We start from the raw sequence: 11,347 nt of genomic DNA, 5'->3' as shown, positions 1-11,347 counted from the left end.
GTCTTCATGGTCAAGCTGCAGATGTCGCTTGTCAGGACTCCCAATTTTGTAGTCATGCAGCAGACATCGCCTGTCACAAACCCCAGAAGACCGAAGACTGTATCCCGTAGGTGATTCGAAGGAGCATGGCCGTGCGGTAATCAATGGTGTGATTCTTACCATAGAACTCTAGCTCCCGTGAGTTACACCGTAAATTGTCTGCTGTTGTTTTGAGGTGTAAGGGTACTGCTCTATTAGGCCTTTCTGAAATTGACTTTGTAGTTAGTGACCCTGAAAAATGTAGCAAAATGATGGCAGTTTAATTTGGGGTTACCGAAAGCCCATTAAAAAAGTATAGATCTCTGGGTTAGCTATATTAGAAGTGTTTAAGTTGCATAAAGGGGGCTTTACACGCTGCGACATCGCTAATGCGGAGTCGTTGGGGTCATGGAATTTGTGACGCACATCCGGCCGCATTAGCGATGTTGCTGCGTGTGACACCGATGAGCGATTTTGCATCGTTGCAAAAACGTGCAAAATCGCTCATCGGTGACATGGGGGTCCATTCTGGATTATCGTTACTGCAGCAGTAACGATGTAGTTCGTTGCTCCTGCGGCAGCACACATCGCTATGTGTGACGCCGCAGGAACGAGGAACCTCTCCTTACCTGCCTCCCAGCCGCTATGAGGAAGGAAGGAGGTGGGCGGGATGTTCCGGCCACTCATCTCCACCCTTCCGCTACTATTGGGCGGCCGCTCAGTGACGTCGCTGTGACGCCGCATGGACTGCCCCCTTAGAAAGGAGGTGGTTCACCGGTCACAGCGACGTCGCCGGGCAGGTAAGTATGTGTGACGGGTCTGCGCAATGTTGTGCGGCACGGGCAGCGATTTGCCCGTGTCGCTCAACAGATGGGGGCGGGTACCCACGCTAGCGATATCGGGACCGATATCGCAGCGTGTAAAGTAGCCTTTAGTGTTTACTGTCGCTCCTGCGGCAGCACACATCGCTATGTGTGACGCCGCAGGAACGAGGAACCTCTCCTTACCTGCCTCCCAGCCGCTATGAGGAAGGAAGGAGGTGGGCGGGATGTTCCGGCCACTCATCTCCGCCCTTCCGCTACTATTGGGCGGCCGCTCAGTGACATAGCTGTGACGCCGCACGGACTGCCCCCTTAGAAAGGAGGCGGTTCGCCGGTCACAGCGACGTCGCCGGTAAGGTAAGTATGTGTGATGGGTCTGCGCGATGTTGTGCGGCACGGGCAGCGATTTGCCCGTGTCGCTCAACAGATGGGGGCGGGTACCCACGCTAGCGATATCGGGACCGATATCGCAGCGTGTAAAGTAGCCTTTAGTGTTTACTGTATGTGCAAACTGACTATATTGTGAACCTTTTTCAATATGTATTGATTCTTGTTGGTGAAGTCACCTCATGGTTTGTATAACAATAAAAATAATTGTAAGGGGGGCTTTGCACACTACGACATCGCAGGTGCGATGTCGGTGGGATCAAATCGAAAGTGACGCACATCCGGCATCGCAGTCGATATCGTAGTGTGCAAATCCTTTTTGATACGATTAACGAGCGCAAAAGCGTCGTTATCGTATCATCGGTGTAGGGTCCGACATTTCCATAATGCCGATGCAGCGACAGGTACGATGTAGTTCCTCGTTCCTGCAGCAGCACACATCGCTGTGTGAAGCCGCAGGAGCGAGGAACATCTCCTACCTGCATCCTGGCTGCAATGCGAAAGGAAGGAGGTGGGCGGAATGTTTACATCCTGCTCATCTCTGCCCCTCCGCTGCTATTGGCAGCCTGCCGTGTGACGTCGCTGTGACGCCGCACAACCACCCCCTTAGGAAGGAGGCGGATCGCCGGCCAGAGCGACGTTGCAGGGCAGGTGAGTGCATGTGAATCTGGTGTAGCGATAATGTTCGCTACGGCAGCAATCACAAGATATCGCTGCTGCGACGGGGGCGGGGACTATCGCGTTCGACATTGCAGCGTCGGCTTGCGATGTCGCAGCGTGCAAAGTACCCCTAAGTCACCACTGCATTGTACTTCATTGTGCGTTTGTCACAGTATACTGATCGAAGGGATAGAGATGTTATGGACAAGATTATGAACTGTTAATTTATCATTAAAACCGATCGGGCCCAGGGCTTTTGTGTCCATAATCCAGCGTGCCTCTCTCCTCAGTAGATGTTTGTGTGTATCACCTCCTGCTGGGGATGGAGTAATTTTTTCTAGACCCGCAAACTGCAATAATTTTTGATTTCCATTATGAACCTCCTGTATATGTGAAATAAGGCGCCAATGTTCAGTCTACAACAGTTTGTTGTGTCAGTGGGAGAAGAGGTATTAGGTTGCACATCAAGCAATAATTTATAAGTCCAATATGTGATAAGAATAAAATTCTTATACTGCCCATCACAAAATTTACAGTGGTGAGTGGGAACAATACTGCAGTGCAATCGGGGGTGTGGCCAAAAAACTCCTTCGATGACCCTGCCTTGCCGCGGAGGTTGGCACCCTATACCTAGACGCAATGGCGCCCCCGCTCGTCGGCGACTCACCCTTCTTTCCCTGCGCTGTTCTCAAGTGCAGCTGATCTGGGAAAAAGGGGAGTGCAGGAACAAATTGCACTGCAATTAACCCTTAACGACCTTTGATGGATCTTTAGGACACGGAGCGTGTGCCGCTAAGCCCCGCCCCCTGCCGCGGGCAGGATGCGGCAATCGGCGCACATATCAGCTGTTTTCAACAGCTGACATGTGTGCCTGCATGTTACGAGTGGAATCGCATTCCACCCGTAACATTAACCCCTTACATCTCACTGCCAAAGTCTGGCAGCGAGATGTATATACGCGCGGTCACGATTTTTACTTACCGCCGCCCCCACCGGAAGTCACGTGAGTGATCACGTGACTTTCGGTGGTTGCCATAGTAGCACAGGGTCATGTGATGATGCCTGCAGCTATGACGAGTCACTTTCGTTTTCACTCGGCCCGGAGGCCAGTGAAGCAGGAAGTGACCGGATCTGCTGTTTACAGCTGTATAGCTGTGATCAGCAGATAGGGAACAGCGATCGGATTGCTGATCGCTATAGCCCCCTAGGGGGACTAGTAAAATAAAAAAAAAGTAAAAAAAAGTTTTAAAAAAATAAAAAAAACCCTAAAAGTTCAAATCATCCCCCTTTCACCGCATTGAAAATTAAAGGGTTAAAAAAAGAAAATATACACATATTTGGTATTGCCGCGTTCAGAAATTCCCAATCTAGCAAAATATAAAATCAATTAATCTGATTGGTAAATGGCAAAGTGGCAAAAAAATTCCAAACGCCAAAATTACCTTTTTTGGTCGCCGCAAGTTTTACGCAAAATGCAATAACAGGCGTTCAAAATGTAGCATCTGTGCAAAAATGGTACTATTAGAAACGTCAGCTTGAGACGGAAAAAATAAGCAATCAGTGAGCCATAGATCCCAAAAAATGAGACCGCTACGGGTTTCGGAAAATGGCACAAAATGTACGCCACTTTTATTGGACAAGCTTGTGAATTTTTTTAACCCCTTAGATACAAGAAACCTATACATGTTTAGTGTCTACAAACTCGCACCAACCTCAGGCATCATAACCACACATCAGTTTTACCATATAGTGAACACTGTGAAAAAAACATGCCAAAAACTATTGTGCCATCACACTTTTTTTGCAGTTTTTCCACACTTGGAATTTTTTTGCTGTTTTCCAGTACACCATATGGTATAACTTATGATTTCATTTAAAAGTACAACTTGTCCCGCAAAAAACAAGCCCTCATATGGCAAGATTGACGGAAAAATAAAAAAGTTACGACTCTTGGAAGAAGGGGAGCAAAAAACAAAAACGCAAAAACGGAAAGTGCCCGGGGGCTGAAGGGGTTAAGGAACCCCGCAAATGTCACATCTGGTGACGTTGGATTACGCAGTTACACATCCGGATGTTTGGATGGATCGTGGAGCGCAGATTGCGTTCCAGAACATGTGGAGCGCATTTTTGCGTTCCATCGCTAGACTTATCCTGTCCACGTCACATCCCGTGACGTTATCTGTTTGATGTCACATCCGGGAACGCAATTGGTGGGTGGCATCCAGCGCCATTTTTAAAAAAGGCGCTCACGGTGATTCCATGCAGCGACGGTAATTGAAACTGAGGGACCATATGAAGGTGAAGGGAAAGAAGGGTGAGCCGCCGACGAGCGGGGGCGCCATTGCGTCTAGGTATAGGGTGCCAACCTCCGCGGCAAGGCAGGGCCGTCGAAGGAGTTTTTTGGCCACACCCCCGATTGCACTGCAGTATTGTTCCCCCTCACCACTGTAAATTTTGTGATGGGCAGTATAAGAATTTTATTCTTATGACATATTGGACTTATAAATTATTGCTTGATGTGCAACCTAATACCTCTTCTCCCACTGACACAACAAACTGTTGTAGACTGAACATTGGTAGTTGGGAGACTATATGAGGAGATTTTTTGATGGTTTATGTGCACCCAAGCTTTGTCCTGTGTCTTTATTGTTATTTGGTGTTTATGTCTGTGTGGAAATTATCTGATTTTAAGTGAAATAATAAAATGTAAGTTTTAGGGGTTTTCCTCTTTGGTCTTCATGCTTATCACCCCTGATATATATTGTTTATGGTTGTTTGGACAAATTGAGATATGGCTGGTTTCCTTTCTGGCTCTTTGAATGTGGATGGCTGGCTGGATGACGCTAGGGAAGCTTTTTCAGAATCCTCTATTAGTACTAGTTCGGCACAGGGCCCCTCACTAAGATACATTTTTGCTGATCTAACTGTGGCTTATAAAGAGAACATCAAGTCATGGTTGGAGTTCCAGTCCCTGGACAATTATATTAAACAAAGGATCGTCCCTAGGGGTTTAAGAATCAATATTGTCCCTGCAAATAGATCAAGCTCCGATGGGTTGTTAGCAAAATGGGAGGAAGAGTCTATAGCATCATCACTAAGGTTTATGAATATTTTGTTGGAAGAGGAAAAAATCACATTGGAAAGGTTCTCTAGCGATTTACAGAAATTGATAGAAGAGGTTTTGAAACACAAAACAGATACAGATTTCGCGAACAGGGAAACTACACTGAAAACTACAGTCGAGAAATATAGGACTGGCTTGAAGGATAGAAAGCATAAAAAGTTTGTCAGAGACCTGTTAGACTTTAAAGACAAACAAGCCTATACTTTTCTGAGTAAGGAACAACGACCTGATGAAATTTCCTCAACAGATGCGGAGTCCTCTGACACAGAAAATAGGAGAACAAGGAATAGGGGATCATCTACACAGAGATGGAGGGGGAATACAGACAAAAGACCTGCACAGGCTCCCCCTCGGGATCCAACTGTGGGATCTCAAGACTCTTCTTTCTCTGCATCGTCTTTTTCATTGGCTACCACTCCCTCTTTTTTAGAGATGAGAGATTTGGGGTCGTACGATCTAAGACGAAAACCTGCCCAATACAAAAAGACAAACTAAGGTCTGGGGATCTGCAGATCATAAACCTCTCCACACTATTTTGACTGATGATGAAAGTTCAGTTTTAAGATCTGGGTTGTCTTTTGTACCTACTGTTAGATTTGATGCTTTCTCTTGGGTGAAGGACATTAATTTATTCGTCTGGAAGCTAAAATGGAAAAAATTCTTTGCCAATCATGACCGTATGAAATGTAAATGACTGGGAATATCACTTGACCTAATGTCTGATTATAACACACTGGTAGACCTAGATCAAGAAGGGAATAGAACTGAGGGGGAAGGACCTTTTTCCAACTTAAAACTGAAAAGTACCAGGATGCCTCCTGTCAGTGAATTTAACAGCACTGATATTTTTTGTAAACTGGTCTGTGACGATATTAAAAGAATTAATCCCAAAAACACACCATCTACATCTAACATCTCTCAAGCCCAAAGATCAGCCATAAAGGATCTAGGAACAAACCCCGAATTAGTAATCAAACCCTCCGGTAAAGGAGGAAATGTAGTAGTCATGAATCAAAGGGATTACCTCATTATGTGTCAGGTCATTCTTTCTGATCATACAACATATGAGACTTTGAAACAGGACCCGACCACGGTGTATATGAATGAACTGAGGAACATACTCGATGAGGCGAAGGCCATGAAATTGATCTCTGCGGCAGAATACAGCTTCCTATTACCAAAGTGTCCAATGGTGGCGACCTTTTATGCACTTCCTAAAGTGCATAAGGGTGTCAATCCCTTGAAAGGTCGCCCCATTGTATCAGGGATTGATGCGTTATGTTAACAGTGCAGTACATATGTCGATGAGATCTTATATCCATTTGTGATTACTTTGCCCTCATATCTGAGAGATGCACTTGATTTATTGAGTAAAACTGAGGGGCTGACTGTGGGCCCAGAAGCTATTCTGGTGTCGATTGACGTCGAGTCATTGTATAGCTGTATTCCGCATGACGTTGGTATAAAAGCAGTGGAGTATTTTCTGAACAAGAGGGGTACTTACATGACTTCACACAATCTGTTCGTGTTACGATTGGTAAAGCCAGCTTTACACGTTGCAATTTCGCATACGATATCGTATGCGATTTGCAACACCCCCATCGTATGTGTGGCACGTTCAATTTGTTGAACGTGCCGCACAAACGATTAACCCCCGTCACACGTACTTACCCGTCCATACGACCTCGATGTGGGCAGTGAACGTCCACTTCCTGGAGTGGGAGGGACGTTCGGCGTCACATCAATGTCACGCGGCAGACGGCCAATAGAAGCGGAGGGGCGGAGATGAGCGGGACGTAATATCCCGCCCACCTCTTTCCTTCCGCATTACCGGCCGGGAGCCGCAGGACGCAGGTAAGATCTGTTCAATGTTCCCGGGGTGTCACACACTGCGATGTGTGCTGCCTCGGGATCATTGAACAACCTCACATTCAATTCATGAGGAGTGGACAACGTGCATGCGATGAACAGATTTTCGTTCAATCGCAATCGCACGTACCTGTCACACACTACAATGTACCTTACGATGCCGGATGTGCGTCACTTACGACGTGACCCCGCCGACACATTGTAAGATACATCGCAGCTTGTAAAGCGGGCTTAAGATTCATTTTGATACACAACTACTTTATCTTCAATACCAAGTATTACCACCAACTCAGGGGCACAGCGATGGGGAGCCCATGTGCTCCCACGTACGCCAATTTGCTCCTGGGTTGGTGGGAAGATACAGTGGTTTTTGCTGAGGAGGATTCGATGTGGTGCCCCCATATTCAATTCTGGGGGCGCTACATCGATGACATCCTCGTGGTGTGGTTCGGACGGATTTATTAAATACGGATTTATTAAATCCGGATTTATTAAATACGGATTTATTTACCCAATTCGTTAATCATCTTAACGATAATGATCTGGGACTAAAATTTACGTTTGAGATCAGTGGCAATAAGATTCCTTTTTTGGATGTTATGATAACAAAGGAACTGGATGGAAAATTGAGTACTTCCATCTTTAGAAAGCCAAATGCAACGAATAGTTTCCTAAATTGGGAGAGCTATCATCCAAAAAGTTTAAAAGCTGGGATCCCCAAGGGTCAATTTTTGAGACGGCGCAGAAATTGTACAATAACTTCTGAGTTTGGTGAACAAGCAATAAATCTGAGAGATAGATTTAGAGAGCGGGGATACCCAATGAGTGTCATAGATTGAGCATATACAAATGTCCTATATAAAAATAGGAATGATCTTCTTGTGACAGCCCCAAAAAAAGATGATAAAGGAATAACAAGACAGATCGGTATGTATGATGACCAAAATGAAAAAGTAATGACAATCCTAAGGAGACATTGGAACATCTTGAAGAGTGATCCTGATATTGGCGAGGCCATTTGTAGTCATCCCTCAGTAACATATAAAAGAGGTAGAACAATAAAAGACGAGGTAGTTCATAGTTTCTATACCCCTCCAAGTAAGACTGGTACATGGCTAGATCGAAGGGAACTAGGCACTTTCAGATGTGGGTCTTGTATGTATTGTAAACATGTTGTCCCCTCAAAAGAATTTGGAGGCTCCTGTACGGGACGTATATATAAGAATCGGAATTTTGAAAATGGTAAGACTGAGGGTGTGATTTATTTATGTACACGCAAGTGCCCGAAAGACTACGTGGAAAAGACAAAGAGACAATTTAAAATCAGGATAGGTGAACATCTAGGGGACATCAGAAATAAACAGGATACTCCTATAGCCTGTCACGTAAATAGCTGCCATAACGGGGATCTTGGATCTATCTCCTTTAGGGTCATTGAGGTCATCTCACCATCAGTCCGTCTAGGGGACTGGAACAGGAAACTATTGCAGAGAGAGACGCGTTGAATCTTCTGGATGGAGTCAGTTAGTCCTGGAGGCTTAAACAAACAATTAGTTTTCTCTAGTTTAATTTAGCCGTTTTTTGCCCCCACCCCTTTCCCATTATGTGGATCTGAGCCATAGTTTATTTGAAGAAAGGAGTTTTTCTTCCTGACTGGAACCAGTTTATACTCATTATGTGTTTAACCACGAGTTCTTTTTGGGTTTGTGATGAAATGTCACAAACTTTTTACAGTTTGACACATTGTCCTTCAACATATTTATTCAGATGATATTCCCTAATTTCAGTAACTATAGTATTCACTCGGGTGTTCGTAGCATGGAAAAGGAATAGGATTATAGTGACAAATGTGGGCTTGGATAATTATGCTTCCCCGATGGTATTTGAGATCTTGCTATAATGATAAAAATTGGGGGAGGGATTACAGGCAAGGTATACTAGGAATCCCCTGAATGCGTGGTTGTACTTGGGTAGTAATATTCTTGTACATATACGGGGTTAATAATTATGGTAGCTGGCAACACATACAAACTAACTCTGGCATTATTAAACGGATATCCTGCTTGGACGTTAATAGCTATATGATTTACGTCATGGATGATGGAACGTTTGTTTATGTGCCATGTTTTGTGGGGCTATTGCGGTGCCCAGTGCAAAGGAACCCCATATATGTCACATCCGGTGACGTCGGATTCCGAAGTTACACATCCGGATGTTTGGATGGATCGTGGAGCGCAGATTGCGTTCCAGAACATGTGGAGTGCATTTTTGCGTTCCATTGCTAGACTTATCCTGTCCACGTCACATCCTGTGACATTATCTGTTTTATGTCACATCCGGGAACACGATTGGTGGGTGGCATCCAGCGCCATTTTTAAAAAGGCGTTCTCCGTGATTCCATGCAGCGACGGTAATTAAAACCGAGGGACCATATGGCAGACTGTGGCCAGTAATATATACCCTATTAGGGAGCCCCTGAAGAACCCTGGTGGGACTCATAGCCAGGGGGAAACAAGTTGGGCAATGCTGCTGATTGTCCATTAATTTGGGCTATGGTGACTGGGCCATTCTCAATCGTCTAAAGCTAAGTACTATATGCATGAGATTGGGATGACTATTATGGCTACTTGGACCGTGCTGTTCCTGTCCCATAGATTTCTATGTTGCTTCATTCTTTTTAAGTGCCTCCTATGAAGTATATAAGTTATGTGCCTTCTGTGAAGTATCCCCGTTGTACCTTCTGTGAAGTGTTCAGTTATGCCCTGGTTTATGGGTCACCTCATGACAAAATTATAGGGTGACAGCTCTGCAACACGTTGAGAAACCTGTACAGGGCTTCCTTTGGAGGATCTTGGAGGGTCATTATTGAATTTTTGACGCCTTAATAATCTCCTTATTTGAACACATTTAGGATACAGGAGGACTAATAGGCTAATATATCTGTATATCTATATAAAATACACCAGATATTGCAAATATATACATATATAGCACTTTATATTTACAGTGAGTCATTTGACTGTAAATTCTGCTGAGGCACTAAGCACTTTATAATAATGAATTGTTATCTCTAATGTGTTTAAAAGCTTTAGAAGGAACAAGCATAGTCCATGAGACATTTTGTTACAAACCGGCGCCGCCATAGCCGCAAGCAGCCTGCTGCGGTTCCTGTTGCGCCCAGGCGCCGGCTGCCGTTCTTGGCCGTGCCTCGGGTCGTCCAGTTGGCTGTTCCTTCCACCACGTCTAAGTGTGGAGAGGCGGCTAGTGCGCATGCGTGCGCCGATTTACCCCAGCCAGAGTTTAAGCCCGGTGTTTTGCCCAGTGAGCATGCTCAGCCTGATTGTGTTATGTCTGAGACTAAGTCCTCAGTTCAGGCTACTGGGCATGCTCAGGCACTTAGTGCACCAGAGGCTAGGTCTAGTAAGGACCTCACTGAGCATGTCCGTGAGGTGGCAGGCCCTGATAGGGCAAAGGGTGTCAGGTGTCCTGATGACGTGGCAACTCCGGACTGGCTCGCAGAGGCCCGCCCCTATGATCTGGCACCTCAGTATTGGTCGTCAGACGATGACTGGTGAAGTGTTTGGGGCGTGGCTGCCATGAGGTCATCAATGACGTGGCGGTTCCGGATAGGTCGCATGTGATGTCACTGATGACATGGCACTCTGCTATTGGACCTTGGTGGTTCCACACTGGGTTTGGGGCGGACCCAGGTTATAAAAGGGGCTGGAGACAACACGGTTGTGCGCAGTCTTCACTTTTGCTCAGTCAGAGCACACCTCCATGTTAGAGCCTCATTGCGGCATAAGCCTATGTTGGGAAGCGGTAGGTAGGGTTAGGCGAACGGTGCCTGTCACGCCAAGATTCGTGGCTCGGCACATCAGGGTCAGGCGCCGTGCTTCCCTCCTGCCGTTCCAGTCTTGCTATAGCAGCCCAGTGGCGTTAACTGGGCTGCGGCTGCTGTGCTTCCTGTCTGATTGTGCTCCCTACGCACACGGACAACGCACCTGCTGCGCCACCTGTCCGATTGTGCCCCCTACGCACACGGACAATGCACCTGCTGCGCCACCTGTCCGGTTGTGCCCCCTACGCGCACGGACAGCGTACCCCAGGACCCCTGTGGAGTTAACAGGGTGTTCCTTATCCTCCTCGGCTTCCCGGTCAACGCTACTGGTGTACCCATCTGGCCTGACGTGTCCTACACACACGTGGCCAGTCGAGAGGTGGCCAGAAACGCTAATCAGAGGACCGCTCGGCCTGACGTGTCCTACACACGTGGCCGACAGGGCGCTTTCGTGGCGGTCTTCCGGTCAACGCTACCTGGTTACCACCCGGCCTGACGTGTTTCCTGCACACGTGGTTGGTGTAGCGCTAGGTGCACCAAAACGCTAATTGGGTTGTCGTCCGGTCTGACATGTACCAACACACGTGACCGGTTTCCAGAGTTCCTGGGTTATCTCAGAGCCATCCA

This window comes from Anomaloglossus baeobatrachus, chromosome 2, assembly GCF_048569485.1.
Source record: "Anomaloglossus baeobatrachus isolate aAnoBae1 chromosome 2, aAnoBae1.hap1, whole genome shotgun sequence".
NCBI classification, from domain to species: domain Eukaryota; kingdom Metazoa; phylum Chordata; class Amphibia; order Anura; family Aromobatidae; genus Anomaloglossus; species Anomaloglossus baeobatrachus.
This window is presented reverse-complemented; position numbering follows the sequence as displayed.